We start from the raw sequence: 16,495 nt of genomic DNA, 5'->3' as shown, positions 1-16,495 counted from the left end.
AAGACGACAGAGAGCGCACCCTGTTTTTTTTTTCCCTTTATTTTACAAAAGCACTTTATTTTGATATTATTATGACACATATAAAAGTAGACCCTTTGAAGTTTCAAACGATAGCTTTTTCTTATCTGTACAATTAAAAATAGTTCTTTTCTTGGTCATCAAGAAAAAAATAGATGTTTTTCATGTCCGTGGGTTGAAGCGACCCCAATACATGATATTTAGCCCCTGGAAGGTCTCTCTCACATTCTCCCACTGCAACATTAAAATAGTGTAGATTAGTGTACAATGTTTTATTCGTGTAACATATTTAATATTGGGGGCATCCAATTAAGTTATTTGACATACTTGAACTTTTTTTTTGTTGTTTTTTTTGAAGTAACACAATAGTTACTTTCCTTGGTAACTAGTTACTTTTATAATGTAATTGAGTTACTATTTGTGAGAAGTAACTAGTAACTATAACTAATTACTTTTTTCAAGTAACATGCCCAACACTGGTAGTGTTACATAGGGATGTGCCTGGATAGTGAATCCGTATTCAGAAAGGCACGGAAAAGGAATAACGCATTCTGCAGAGTCACTAAAGGGACTTGGTTAGCCACTTGCTAGCAGTAGCCTGTAACACTGCAGTACATAAAATTTCACTTACCAGTAATGCCGTTAGTAACGCTGTTTATTTATAATGTTATTTCTTCACATCACTGAACGCTACGCACAGTAATTGTGCTGCAAAATGGGAAGTTTTGGGTCATTTAGATTTTTAATGTTTGCATCTACCTTTTAATTCCTTACTAAGGCTGCATTTTTGAGATGGAAAATATGATTGAAATTTGATCCCAACTGACTGATAGGACGATGGCAAATGATTTGCAGATTCTGAGCACCACTGACAAACACCTAATCTTGTAAAATGTCTGGTAAGTACTGCCGCTCCGTAGTACACACAGAGTACGTGTGATCGCGAATCTGGAAAGTGAAAGTAAAAAGCATGCGCGCATTCAAAAGTGATTTCAATGCCGCACATATTAATAGCAGCTCCCTGATACCCACAATTTATATACAGTATAGCTACCCAACAATGTAATTGCAAGAGAAAGAATTTAAATATATTCTTCCATCCAGTTTGTATTTATTCCCTTTAGTGGTTCCGTAGTACACGTCATTTCCTTTTCAAACACACTATTCGAATTTGGGCACATGTTCGTTTTGAGACAGCATGACCCTTCTAAAATATTGTGTAGGTTTGTATAAAGTTGTATAAGCAACTTTGGTTATTTTATTGAAACTTATACAGATTCGTCAAAACATGCCCACATTAAGATGTCAACAATGTTCATTCTCTGCTTAAAAACATGACCCACCCAGTCACTGTAAAGTAAAAAGGAAACTGCAAAGAACTAATGGTAAGAACAGTATGTGGGAAAAACTATGTTTTATTTATTTTTAAGGATATTATTTCTTTTTCTTATTCCTAAAATTTCATTTTACAAGCAGTGATTGTGTTTATATAGAAGTCTTGAAGGCACAGCAGCCAAACAAAAAATAGAGCCAAAAAAAGGTTTATACGAACTTGATTAGCATTCTGTGGTGGACCTCGGGAAAAACATAAAATGATAAAAATGGGAAACTATGAAAGTATGGCTTTGGTTACCTGCTAAATATGAATGGTAGGTTGCTTATTATTTTGGAAGAGTGTGTTCCTTTTTTTTCGCCGGCAGGATCAGCATTTTCCCCTCCCTTTCCATCATCTCTGTCTCTCTCTCTCTCTCTTTCTTACTGCTTTCAGATTGTCTGTCATTCTTCATTCAGCCTTGTATTCATTTTGATTCTGTTCTCGCAGCTGACAAGTGTGAAATGAATACAGTATCTGTTCACTCCCTCTGTTCCTCCCTCTCTCTCTCTCTCTCTCTCTCTCTCTCTCTCTGTCTCCGTCTTTCTCTCCTTTGTGTGTTTTGGAGACTAGATTCTGAAGATTTGGCGAGTTGATTCTCTCTAAGCCTTTTCTTATCTGAGGAAGACATACAAAACTGAGTATCTTTCTTTAAGTCTATTTGCTCTTTCTCTCCTGCTCAGGGGGATAAACTCTGTGTGTGTGAGTCAGAGGATGAAACGCTACTGTAGAGGCAGAGAGAGAGGAGATTGGTGGAAATTTCTGGATTACAGGGTCATGAGGTCAAAGTGTCAGAGGGTTAACGCTGGTACACAGCCTTTTAGCAGTGTGAACGATTGAGAAAAAATAGATTGATATTTTCGTTTTAACTATTGATCTCTTCGTGTTAACTGTACTTATATGTTGTGTGCCGGTGGCGAATGCAATTGAACTGATTACAGAAACACAGTCTGTCTGGCCACCCACAATTATGTATAAAAAACTGAATCGCTGCTGAAACTCCAGTGCTGCAACAAAAGAAATCATATTTTATCCGACTTGTGAAGACAAGTGTCTGTTGAAATTGTGTAACATGGCAAGCATTGCTATTGAGAGTTGTCCAATTTATGAGCAAATGACTCTGAGTCAGTTCTTTTTAGTGAATCAAAAACTTGTAGCACGACCAGTGTAGTCTGAATCTTGATTTTAGTGAATCATGGAGCTTGACCAGAGTAGAACACTTTCAGAATAGCTCAAAAGGTGAATTTTCTGTTTGAATTTACACTGTCGTAGACACTAGGGATGTGCAGATCTAGTCGACTAAATGGTACAGCTTCTACTAGTCGACACTGAAAACAATAGTCGACTACACGACAGAAAAAAAACATGATTTTATCATTGAAACTGCCATAATTTTAACGTTACATTTAAAACATTTAAATAAGTTCAAATTAAACGTTTAAATTATAAGTCCCTTATAGAGACCTTATGGCTACACAAAAGACTAGCAAGGTGTGGGATTATTTTTAATTAACGTTAGAAGGAATCAGAAAAGTTTTGAGTAAATTGTAATATCAAATTGGCTTACAATAACTCTACTGGAGCAATGTATAACAAGCACGTCGTAGGCGTTCGCTTAGAGGCTAGCCAAGGCTAGCAAATGTCAATTACGGCATTCACTACAACCCGTCACCACTGCAATCCTGTCCGCGCCATCTATTCCTCTAAACGAAGACCCAGTTCGGTGGTGGGGTGGGATGTCCAGGCGCTTTTTCAAACTCTGTCGGCTTGCTTTTTGTTTATCTCTGCTGAACGCGTTTTTTCGTAGAACACCAGGCCATGTTGATAATTTGCTGAACAAAAACGCATGGTCTTGAGTCAGTAAAATGGGCATTGTTGCATTGTTTTTTTTTTAAACAACAAGTTTTTAAAAGCTGTTTTAATGCTTTTCCTTGATAAACGTTCCTTTTGTTTTTGACTTGTGTTTTAATATGTTGAATAATGTTATATGAAGAATTGTCAGGCTGGTTTTAATAAATAAGCTATGCATTGTCTGATGTTGAGTGTATGCTCTTCCTTTTTTTCCTTTTTAACGACCGCCTAAAATTAAAAATGATGATAACGCGAGGTAAGCGGAATTCATCGAAGAATTTGACAATGTGATTTATAGATAAGTATTTCAAATGAAGGCTATTATATACACGCACACACATAGGTTGTTTCTTACCATATTTCGGGGGTATCTTGCTTTTAGACTAGTCGACTAGTCGGATACAAAACTTTCGTTTAAACGACTAACAAATTAGTCGTTGCGCACATTCCTGGTAGACACTTTCATTCAAAACTACTTAAAGGAATAGTTCACCTAAAAATTAAAGTTCTGTGATTAAATACTCACCCACGTTGTTCCAAATCTGTAAGACCTTCGTTCATCTTCGGAACGCAAATTAGGATATACGCCACTGAATAAAACATGTAAAAAAAAAAAAAAAAAAATAAAAAAAAAGGTTATTGCAACTTCTCACAATTCTGACTTTTTTTTCTCAGAATTGTGTGATAAAATCTGAATTGCAAGTTTGTTTTTCGAATAATTGTGAGATATAAACTCACAATTGTGAGTTATAAGAGAAATAAAGTCATAATTGCGTGATATGAACTCGCAATTGCGAGTTATAACGTCAGAATTCCAAGATATAAAGTTGAAATTCTGAGAAATAAAGTCAGAATTGCGCGATATGAACTCGCTGGACTTTATAACTTGCAATTGCGAGTTTGTATCTCATAATTCTGAGGAAAAAAGTCAGAATTGCGAGATGTAAACTCGAAATTGTGAGGAAAAAGTCAAAATCGTGAGATAAGTTGCAATAACCTTTTTTTTTTTTCTTTTTATTCAGTGGCGGAAATGGGCTTCCATAGCTTTCTGATAATGCATAGACAGCAACACGATGTTCAGGGCCCAGAAAGGTAGTAAGGACCGTAATTTTATGAAGCTACGAGAATACGTTTTATGCGCAAAGAAAACAAAAATAACAACTTTATTCAAGAGTACGATGACACATGAGGGTGAGTAATTGACAGAATTTTCATTTTTGAGTGAACTATTCCTTTAAATTGCATTCAAGGTTTGTATTTTAGCAGTTTATGCATTCCCAGGGCTGGGATTTGAACCCATGACCTTGGCGTTGCTAGCACTATGGTCTGCTGTTTGACTTATAGGAACTGAATCAGTCTGAAACGCTGCGATGCATGATTTATAGCATTACCAGTACACAAATGAACATTATACCTAAAATATACCTAAATGAATCACAATTGAATCAAACTGAATCTAATTCTAACTGGGAAAATGATTCTGATTGCCTTCATATGTTTGTAAACTGCCTGGAATGTTTCAGCTTTCGCAGTTTATACGTAGTTTAAACGTAGTTTAAACGTATCTAATAGTTTATGTTTGTAGTTGTGTTAGGTTTCATCTTCATGTGTGGTCAATGTCAGACTCCTCGGTCTCAGGAAAAAGACAAGAATCTGAGTTGCTTGTGTGTGCGAGTGTGTCTCGTTGCTTTGACGCAGCTGGAATGTCCAGTGAGACTAGCAGAGCTGCTAAATTAGCCCTACCCTGCAGCTGCTCTTATATATAGCCCCTCACAAACACACACTTTCTCACACACTCACTCTTATCTCTCTCCTGTTTTATTAATAAAAGTGCTCGGATGGACGTTAAAACGGGCTGAGGAAGACAACTGGGATCGCTGCGCGTCTGGTCAAGATGACTAACAAATGCATAAAAAAAAGCACTGAATGAACACTTCCTATCTGTGCGAACACAGATGTGCCTACACGCATGCATATCCAAACAAAGACGGGCTGTCTTGCATTTCTTTTCTCTCCGTTTCCTTTTGTCTTTGTCCTGCGTTTATCTTTCGCTATGAAAAGGCTGTGCATCTGTCTCTCTCCTCTCACTCGCTCGCTCACTCCTCGCAAGTTCATTGACATTCATTGAACACAGCACCGAGCGCTCAGACCTTCCGGCACTCTGCGCTCAGAGACTGTTTGTGTGTGTGTTCATCGCTCTAGCTCTGTGATTAGGATTGTTATTCTGTATCAATAAGTGAATTAAATCACAGTCACGCTTTTCTTAGAGAAAAATAACAGATGGAACCGCGTGGTTTGGTGTCAATGTGTTTGAACTGGAAAATGTTCAGGTTTTAATGAGTATTTTTGTCTTGTTATTCAGTAAAACATCTTTTTACATCATAAACAAGATTATTCACCTAATGAACACAACTGTGCAAGACATTAAGACTTGTTATAAATTGCATTACTTGAACTAGCCAGTTGTTTTTCACTTGCTTATGCTTAAAACAATTTTTAGAAGTTGTTTTAAGCTAAAAATCTGCTAGTACCACAAAACAAGCTTTAAAATATTAAGGCCTAAAAGATCAATTTTCAAGTGAATTTGATTTGTTTCAATCTTGTAAAAAGATGATTTTACTTGAACACATGTCAGGGTTAGTTTACTTACTAACACTCTAAAAAATGCTGAGTTAAGTACAACCCAGCACTGGGTGAAATATGGACAAACCCAGCGGCTGGGTTGTTTTGAACAAGCCGTTGGGTTGTTTAACCCTTCTGGGTAGTTTTATTTAACTTTAACTTTACTTTTTAACTTTAGTTCTATTTAATGAACCCAAAATAGGTTGTAAATTAAAAATCAGACACATAATTACTAGATGTATCAGTAATAATTAAAAGGTGACCCTTTATTAATAAGCAGTTTAAAAAATGTTTATTTGATTACTATTTATTCAACTTATTAATATATGTTCATCTATTAAATATATAAGTAAATGTTAATTTTCGAACAGTTTTGGGTTTATTTTAAGCAAGAAATATAGTGATTTATAAGGAATAGTTTCAAAACTACCCAGAAGACTGGGTAAAACATTTAACCAACCGCTGGGTCAAAACAACCCATTCGCTACGTTCGTCTATATTTAACCCAGCATTTTTTAGAGTGTACTTTAATATTTTTGCATGTTATTTGGCAATTTTTATATCTTATGAAGTGTTCCTAATCAGGTGAATATAACTTTTTAACATGTTTTTATTGGAAAATGTTGAGATATTAAAAAACAATGCATAGTTTTTATTTATATCTTATGTAGTGTTGCTTATCAGGTGAATTCATCTGTAATAATATTTTTTTAAAAACTATGTTTTTGTTCGGAAAAGATGTTCAAACATGTATTAGTCCCTTTTTACTATATAACTACTATGTACTTGTATATAAAAAAAATAAATAAAATGTACTTATTGTGTTCATATTGCATTCCAAAACACTTTTGCTGCTACACTGAAAAAAAGAAAAGATTCATTGAATTTACTATTTTTTTTAAGGTAAGTGGTTGCAATCATTTTTTTTGCTACATTTAAATAAATTTAGCTGACTAACGTTCAACATTTTTTTTTTTTAAATGCAGCTAAAATAAATTGTTTGCAACCACTTACCTTAAAACAATTTAGTAAATTAAATTAATCTTTTTTTTTTTTTTCAGTGTATTAAGGTGGGACAGGTTTGGTGGTATGGGTAGGTTTAAGGGTGGGTTAAGTTGTAAGCAACAGTGTAACTATAAATGTAACTGCAGAAATTAATTGCAGATGCAGGTATTTTTTAAATATAAGTACAATGTAAAAACATGTATGTACACAGTACGTGCATTGTATCAAATTATTAATTAACTGTAAGTACACAGAACTGTATCTTTTGCAGTCTCACTTATCAGGTGAATGAATCTTGTTTTACGAATGTTTAGATATTATTACTGGAAGTCACAACAAAGATGCGCGTTAAAACAGTGTGGAGAAAGTGAGCGGAAAGAGCGTTTGGGGTATTCCCTCAGTCTGATCTCTCTGTTGCTAGTTGCTCGTCATTTACTGAAATCAAAACCGGAAAAACATCCTAAAGTCACACAAACAAACATTTGCATGTCGTATGAGCGTGATTATCAAGAAAGGAAAGAAAAACAAGCAGTGACTCAGAATAAAAGTGCCCCAGTTATCTAAATCTCACTCTCTCTTCCTTCTGATGAGAATTCAAGGACTCCTTCTCACACATGATGAGCTTGTATGTATAGCTGCACGCTCATTTCAAGTCTGTAATATGTAGACATTGGCTTTTTTCCTCATTGGTGGAAGTGAACGGCAGATGAACCCAATGAGCAGAACGTGATTTGGTCATACAGTCAATATGACCTGTAGACCAACCGTTGTCTTGAATAATCAATATCAAGGATGTACGATTGTATTATTTGAAGAGGTTTTCTAAGTGTGAGAGAGGTGAAGATGTCTTTATTCGGGACGATTAGTTCACATTTTCTTGGATTTGATCTACACAGTTGACAGATTAAAAAATAATTACTGTTTGTCTTTCTTTGTTTTAGCTGTGATTTCCTCTCTATCTCTGTCTCTCTTGCTCTTGCTCTCTGGGGTGTTGGGGAAGGGCTCACTCCCCGCTATCCTAATCCTCTTTATCCTGTCTGAAACCTACCCCACCTGTCGTTACACATCTGGACACACACATACACACATATTATATATGACTGTGTTAACATACATTTAAGGTCTCAAGCTTATAATATATGCTATTTGTATAGATATACATGCACTTATAAATGATGTATGAGCAAACCTGTTTGTACAAAACATGGTTTGTTTGTACATATAGATTACAGACTGTCGTATATAGGTAAGATTTAAGAACATAATGTACATAGTTGACATATGGCAGTGGGAATTTCAAATGGGCTACAAATGCATGAAATGCATGAGACAGTTATCATAATATAGTGTAATATTCAATCATATGGTGAGACAGTTGCTAAATCAGTCACACTTTAGTGTTTAGATTATATTCAAGATAAATGACGGCACAGAAATTGTAATCAGTTCATCTCCTTATTCAATTATCCACACAATTATTGCTTCCTAATTAAGATTTGAATAGCAGTGTGGGTTTATGTGTGTTATGGGGATGGTGGTGGCTTTAAGATTAAAGATCTGAGCTAGTAATCTGTCGCTTAGCAGTTCATGAAGTGCAGAATTATTGGGATCCCCCATCGCCAGCATGCCCTTGAGCGAAGAGCTTAACCCTGGGCAGCTCCAGAGGGAAGAATCCCTGCAGAAAATGTACTGTTAGCCACTTTGGGTAAGAAAATGTCTGCTTAAATTACAATATTAATACGTAGTTGTAAGGCAAGATTTCCTTTTAGAAGTGAACTTACAGTATGGTTCATGTACATTATTATTTTTAATTTTTATGTTTTTAAAAAAAAAAAAAAAAAAAAAAAAACAGTTTGTTGAGTCAACTTAAAATAATTTGTTACTCCGCAGCCTTTAGAAATTTTAAGTTCAGTCAACTCAAATAAGTTTAGTCAACTTGAAAATTTAGATATTTGAGTTGACTAAACAAACAGTTTGGTTTGTTAAACCTAAAAGCTGGGCTTGTTACCCAGCTGCCTTAAAATTTTAAGTTGAATGAACTCAAATATCTAAGTTGTCACTAAGTACAACTTAATATTTCAAGTTGACTAAACTTTTTTGAGTTGACTGAACTTAAAATCGTAAGGTAGCCAGGTAAAAAAAATTTTTAAGTTGAATCAACAAATTGTTTTTTACAGTGTACCATTCAAAGTTTTTGGTCAGTAAGATATATTGTATAATACGTTTAATCAGCAAGAAAGAATTAAATTGATCATTTCTAATGTAACAGATGATTTATATTCGAATAAATGCTGTTTTATTCATCAAAGAATTCTGAAAAAGTAAGTTCCACAAAAATATTAAACAACAGAACTGTTTTTAACATTGATAATAATAGTCATGATTTTTTTTAATCACTAAATCATTTCTAAAGAATCATGTGACACTGAAGACAGGAGTAATGATGCTGAAAATTCAGCTTTGCCATCGCAGGAATAAATGTAATTTTTAATTATATTTACAAATAAAAAAGTTATTTTAAATTGCAATAATATTTCACAATATTGTTGTTTTTTACTGTTTTTTTATCAAATAAATAGAGCTTTGGTGAGCACACAAACTTTGTAAACAATAAAAAATCTTACTGACCCCAAAACATTTATCCTCCTACCACATTTTTATAGAATATATGTTGTTTCAATACAGATAGTTTGAGGATTTAGACTATAATAATAAAATACAAAAGCACAATAATATGATTTTCAAATTGTTTTTGCTGAGATTTATTATCCCCAGTTATTCTACATTGAACAATTTTGCCTCTATTTAAAAATATTCAACAAAATCACTATGATCCTTTTAACCACAGCTTATTTGCAGAGAGTTGGCGAATAGTTCCATTTCTCTTTGTTTAGATGAATTACTAATCAAGCTACATTATATTTCCAGCGTCATGTGGACGTATGACGCTGGAAATACAATAGAGAAAATCAGCTTTTCATTACGTCTGTCGTTGTTGACTAGTATGTGATAGTATTTCTACCCAGATAGCACACGTACGTCTGCAAGATGTCTGTTAAAGATCACTGCTGTGTACAAACATCTGACAGATGTCTGTAAGATGTCAGTTTTATATACATTCTAAATCATAAACATCTTAAAGACATCTATTAGATGTCTATCTGACATCTGATAGGAAACATCCAATAGACGTATTGCAGATGAGCAAACACTCTAAAAAATACATCTTGCAGATGTCAAACAGACATCTCCGTGATATGTGCTATCAGGGTAGACTATGGCTTAGCAACACCAACATCACAAGTTGAGTTTTGATCAAACATACACCTTGATTGCTATGCAAGTCGCTCTATACAAAAGCATCTGCTGAATGCATATATAAATGACCGGAACAATACACTTCACTTGACAAGCTATCATTACTATACTAACAAAAAATCTCAAATAATTACTTTTCTTAGTTAAAATGTATGTATCTAGACAGGTCACGTCTGAACAAATGCTTATCTGCAAGGTCATCCTGTTTGTGCATGCAAGATGAGTGTTTGTATTTGTGCCGTAAAAGACAGAGTTTGAGGCAGAAAGCATCACCAGAGCCGAGCAGAAGACACCGGTGCACGCTCGCACTAGCGCAGTGGCGCATGGCTGGCGGGCTATTCTTTGTTTATTAGCATATCTAGATGACAGTGGCATCGCAGAGGCAGCGGTAATTAAGGGCACAACAATGGAAACAGTAATGATGATTGGCATACCATTACATGCCACAGGGAAGGAGGGAGGGAGAGAGGAAAAGAGAAAAAGAGTGCAGTGGGAAAAGAGATAAATGAAGAAAGCTTGCTCTTTTTAATCTCAGCAGGGCTACTACCTCAGTGTGCATGCGGGTCTGTGCGTGGGTGTGCACGCGTGTGTTTGCTCTCTTGTTCGCCTGTGTGTAAATACGCACCAGCTCGTTTACTTTCGCTGGGAAGTCGCTTGTTTTCCTTTCCCCTCCCTGTCACACAAGCACACTGATTTCTTTGAGATGGCTTATTCAGAAAGGAGGGGTTTTCTTTCACCCTGTCTCACCTCTCTTCACTTTTACTGCTTTAAAATACTCTATCCTCTAAGTGTCTCATCATATTTCATGCTGAAAGTCTACTTTTGCTTCCTGAGTATTTGGGACTTTTACATTTCATGCTAGCACTGTTCTGCGCTTAAAGGAAAAGTTCATCCCAAATAAAAAAAGAATCTGTCATTATTTGCTAAAACGCTAAAATGGAATCAGTACTTTTTAAATTAATAGTTTTATGCATTAAGGACACATTAAATTAAATCAAACATCATAGTTAAATTGAATTTTTTTTTTTTTTTTTTTTTTTTTAACGCTCACTGATGCTTCAGAAGGAAAAACTATGCATTAAGAGCTGGGGGGTGAAAACTTTTGAATTCGAAGATCAGGGTAAATTTAACTTATTTTGTCTTCTGGGGAAGTATCTTTTGTAGCTTCTGAAGGGCAGTACTAAACGAAAAAATATGATATTTAAGCAAAATAAGAAAAATTTACACATCCTCATTCTTTTCAAAAGTTTTCACCCCTGGCTCTTAAAGCACTTTTTTTTTCTTCTGGAGCATCAGTGAGCATTTGAACCTTCTGTAATAGTTGCATATGAGTCCCTCATTTGTCCTCAGTGTGAAAAGATGAATCTCAAAATCATACAGTCATTGTTGGAAAGGGTTCAAATACACAAAAATGCTGAAAAACCAAGGAATTTGTGGAACCTGAAGGATTTTTCTGAAGAACAGCGGGCAGTTTAATTGTTTAGGACAAACAAGGGATTCATTAACAACTATCACTAAAAAAACAAGACAAAAAAATCTGTGGATCATTCAGGTAACAATGAAGTGTATGTAAACTTTTGAACAGGGTCGTTTTTTGTAAATTTTATAAACTATTTTCTCTTGTGGACTATATGTAAACATCTTTTATGTGAAATGTCATATTCAGGTTAGTACTAATTAAAAAATAACATGCATTTTGTACAATCCCTCTTATTTTGGTAAAATAATTTACATTTTACAGATTCTGCAAGATGTATGTAAACTTTTGACTTCTTACAGGCCCCAAACTTTTAAAACAGTAGTATGTATATTGGAAGTGAATGAGAACTGGGGCTACAAGGTACAAAATGACTAAAAAACATATCAGAGTTTCCTTAAAGTGATCCAAATGGCACACTCCCTATATTCCAAGTCATGTGATAGCAGTTATGTGAGGAACAGTCAGAAATTTAAGTCATTATTCACAAGTCCTCTCCAATGAGATGTTAACCACTATGGTCGGAGTCAGTGATTCAAACCCAGGAAGTAGATTTACCAATTTATAAACATCTTATTCAGACCAGCTTATTCAACTGGACCAAATAATTAACTGAAAACATCTGACTCAAAAGAGCAAATCAGACATTATTCTCTAAGGACTTTCTTAAAGCACCAAGGAGTACAGATAACAAGATTTTCAGTGAATCACAACTTATATTAAAAGGATTTAAATACAGCACATAAGTTGTATGGACTATTTCTATGATGCTTTTATGGTGCTTTTTTGACCTTTTAGAGCTTGGCAGTCCCAGTCCTCATTAACTTTCATTATATTGAAAAGAGAGTGGCCAAGATATTAATCAAAAATTAGTCTTTTGTGTTCCACAGAAGACATTTTGACATTTTGGGGTTTAATTGTCCCACAGGGATCAGTAAAGTACCTCTATCTCAGCACCTCTTTGAGGGTGTTTGTCTTTGTGAGCGTATGAGAGGTTGACTTGTGTGTTTTCCAGCACACATACGCATTAGGCGTGTTTATGTTGGTCTATGAGACGAAACTCTGTTTATATGCGCAGAAAGTGTGTCCAGACCCCTCCCATTCTGTTTCTCTTGGCACAGACCCTCTCCCTGCCCTACTCTGTATCTCTATCTTTCTTTCTCTCGCACACAAACTCCTCATCCTGTTTCTGTGTTCTCTAACAAGAGGGACTGTCCTTAATTACCCTCTTTGTAGAGCGAAACATACGGGTTGAAGTAGCTTTCTTCAAAATCTTCCTCTTATTCATTACTCAGATAACCTTCTGCTCTCCTCATGCCAAAAGTGGATATATATTTTTGGATCTTCTGAGCTGAGTTGAATTAATGTTTTTCTAATTAGTCACTGCACATTCAGTAATGATAGTACAGTGAACATTACTTCAATTATTTAGAGCTTTGGTACTGTGTGAAATCCGGTTAGTTGATTAATGGTGGTTGAAGTTAAACAAACTTTTTATGAATAGTCACTTTGCCAGTCATTTGAATTCCTCAGTGAATCATTTAAGATGATAACATGTCAAAGATTCAATAACTTTGTCTTGGCATCTGTGAAGAGTCCAAAAGCTTCTGAATCATTGATTCGTTTCAGATGACTGCACAGACAGGGACACAGCGGTTGAATAATCAGCCGTTGCAGAGGTGGATCGATAGCAGCCGTCATGGAAAGCTGTGAGTGTGGACATGACAGCCAGGCCCAGACGCAAAGGGAATGATGGGTGAAGAAACGAATATTACAGCACAGAAATAGCCCTGTTATTACAATAGCCAATGAATGATTTGAACACACAAAACCAGGTATGAGTGGTTGGGGTACAAGAACAGTTAATGGTCTCACTGTAGGTTCTGTAGTGGTGTTGCTGTGCTGCTAAATAATGCAAAGAACTTTATGAGAATATTTCAGTATAGTATGCATTTCAGGTGCGAGCACTGCTAACAGAACCGAATGTCATTCATGCCATCAATGTGTGCATTTTTCTGGTTTTTGTTGGTTTTAATTGGTTATTAAGGTAGTAGTCGTGGTGGTCCAATTTGTGTATACCAAAAACGTAAATTTTCTTATTATCTACCTTGAGTATCCAGTGAGCGCCACCATGATGGATTATAACTTTCCGTTCGTTCCCATCTCTATAGAAGTCCATGTTAAAATGAGATACAAAAGATCGACTGAATTAATTAAACTAAAACTTTTTCAATATAACTAATATAAAAATGTGTGCAGGGTTAAGCTGTGCTGTTGTTGAGACCGCAATAGAGGGTTTCCACTTGTGCAGCCATATTGGCGATACTCGGATGTAAACAACAGCAAGGATTGGATGGTTAATGTACTACTGCGTACGTTGATCTGATAATTTATGCTGTCTAAACCACGGAAAAAACGTGGAAGCTGCTAAGTCTTATAGAGAAAGACTTAGTAAGCAGGAAAGGGCGCAATATTTTGACAAACTAAAGTTAATAGTGGTAAAGATAGTGTACTTACGAGCAGTGTTAATTAAAATATTAGCCTAATATTTCACCTACCTGAATGGAAAAGATAAGAACAAACACAAATGTTGTAAAGATTCTTGCCCTGGAAATCCTGGTTCAGTTCGCCAACCACAAATGCCTTTTGTGGCAGTTTTTAGCACCCTTCTTCTTGATTTATTTTAACGTTTGACCGTCTATAGTACTCCAAAAAAATTTCGTTGGTCCGAACGATTAGTACAACCCCAAACGTGACAATAATTGACCATTTTCAGCAAAATATTCAAGTTTCATTCGGTTCAGTGGCATTGCTGCCAATATGGCTGATTGATTGACGCATCGTGAAAAACTACGGCTGGTGAGTTACTGCAAAAAGACGGTGATTGTGACACTGTAAAGTGATGAAACTATGGTGCTATGTGCTGTTTAAAACCACTTTCAGTGGTTTAACCTTATATTATCAGCTCGGAAAATATGTTAATTTGACTAGAATCAGAAAATGTAAAACATTGTTCCATTCGGTCGAGATTTCCGCATTCAGAAAAAAGGTGTATTGGTGATGGTGGCTGTAGTATTTTAACTAGACATTGTGCTAATTGACACTTTGGTCCTGGGTACTATTTGATGCTTTTTATTTTAATCTCAATACCCACCAAATCCATCAACCCAATTATTGAAATCTACCATTACACACACTCAGACTGCACTAATTTACTAATCCCCTCTCATCACTGTACCACTCTGTTTGTTTAGCATTCTCTGTGTGTGTATATGTGTGTGATTGTGTGTGTGTGTGTATTCAGTGCAGCTTTAATGAGAATCAGAACAATGCAATCAGATGTATGCCTTACCAGCCATAATTATGAGGAATATGCACAGCAGTGTGGATGATAGGTCTGCTCCCTCTCTCTCTCTCTTGCCAGCGCTCTGCGCTGACAGATGGTTGTGTCAGTCATAATGGGACAAATCCGATCGCTACCGAATGAAAGGCGTCCCTCCAGCAGAGAGAGAGAGGGAGAGAGACAGTCGATGTGTCTGTATTGATGTGTTTACTCAGGGTGAAATTGGCATCCATTAGAGAGAGGATTGTGTGTGCGTGTGTGTCAGTGAGAATACAGGCTCTAAAATGAAGGCTGCATTAATTCATATTCTGTTACACATGCACAGACACTCTTCCTTTTCGTCACGTGTTCACACTGTCTCTTTTTCAAACACAATCGCACACACACATGCACGGCAGGGTGGACTGCGCAGACAGCTTGGCGATGCCGGGGAAGGTGTGTCTCCAGAGTTCCATTGTTCTAGTCAGAGAGGAATCTATGTGGAAAACCTCCTGGATAAAAAGGGGGTGGGGAATGGGGGGATGAAGGAAGAGAGAGGAGGAAAGAGAGCTTTTGTAGGATGTGGACTAGCAGTGTCCACAAGCCAGCTTCTTGGGAAGGGTGTGAGGTGTAGCGTTTATATATTCCTGCGTCGTATCTAGGCGGATACAATGTAGGGAGCTGTCAAGACTGTTTTTTCTATATGATATGTACAAGGCAATATTCTGTAATGGTTTTCCCAATGGCTTTTACAAGTCTGAGAAAGCGCTTAAAAATGGATAATGGTGTCAGGATCCTCATAAAATAGAGAGAATGCAGAGAAGAAACAAGAATGAAAAAATACTGCACATTCTTCTGCAGCTGGAATGTTACAGTAAATTATTCATCCCGTCAAGAATCCATTTCTTAGGAGGTCTCTCTTCATTCGTCTCTCTATCTCTGTCTTTCTCAATTTTTCGATAAGGTTAAAAGTGCCATGGAACACACAGGATTTCTGGCTGCACTGGGACTAAATCCACCAAGACACTGTCTTCCCAGCCATCTACTCTATCGTACTCTCTCTGTCTTTTTGTACCTTTCATTTGGGAGTCCACTAGTTTTTTTAAAAAGCTTAAGAAAAAAAGGCTAAAATGTGTTAATCTCATGAACAGACACTGCTAATAACTGATTTTTCTAGTTTATTTTGTTCAATCTAGAATGAACAGTTACTACTTGAGTTTACCAGCATTCTGTTTTAACGTTCATTCAAAGCTTTGCTTTGATAATAGGAGTTCCTTGGAGGCCGCACATCTAAAAAAAATGTCCAAGCTCTGTCTTTTATATTAGTGATTTGCAAGTTTGCAAACATCTTCATTCTGAATGTGAATAAGGCGCTTTTGATTGGCGGCTCTTTAGTCTTAATCCGCTAAGAGGGCTCTCCAGAGGGCCAGAATTGGGGAGGATGGGGTAAGAGAGAAGGCGGTCAGGGTGCTGACCCACGCACTAATGGAAACGGTCTGCTGATTGATCC

The 16,495-nt window shown here is 36.1% G+C and overlaps 1 protein-coding gene across 1 annotated transcript in view; it reads left to right on the top strand.

Annotated features, from left to right (window-relative positions):
* si:ch73-211e3.1 (mastermind-like protein 2) overlaps positions 1 to 16,495 on the top strand; it is an 85,881-nt gene that overhangs the window by 30,871 nt on the left and 38,515 nt on the right. The window lies entirely within an intron of this gene.

Source organism: Labeo rohita, chromosome 7 (genome assembly GCF_022985175.1).
Source record: "Labeo rohita strain BAU-BD-2019 chromosome 7, IGBB_LRoh.1.0, whole genome shotgun sequence".
NCBI classification, from domain to species: domain Eukaryota; kingdom Metazoa; phylum Chordata; class Actinopteri; order Cypriniformes; family Cyprinidae; genus Labeo; species Labeo rohita.
This window is presented reverse-complemented; position numbering and strand designations above follow the sequence as displayed.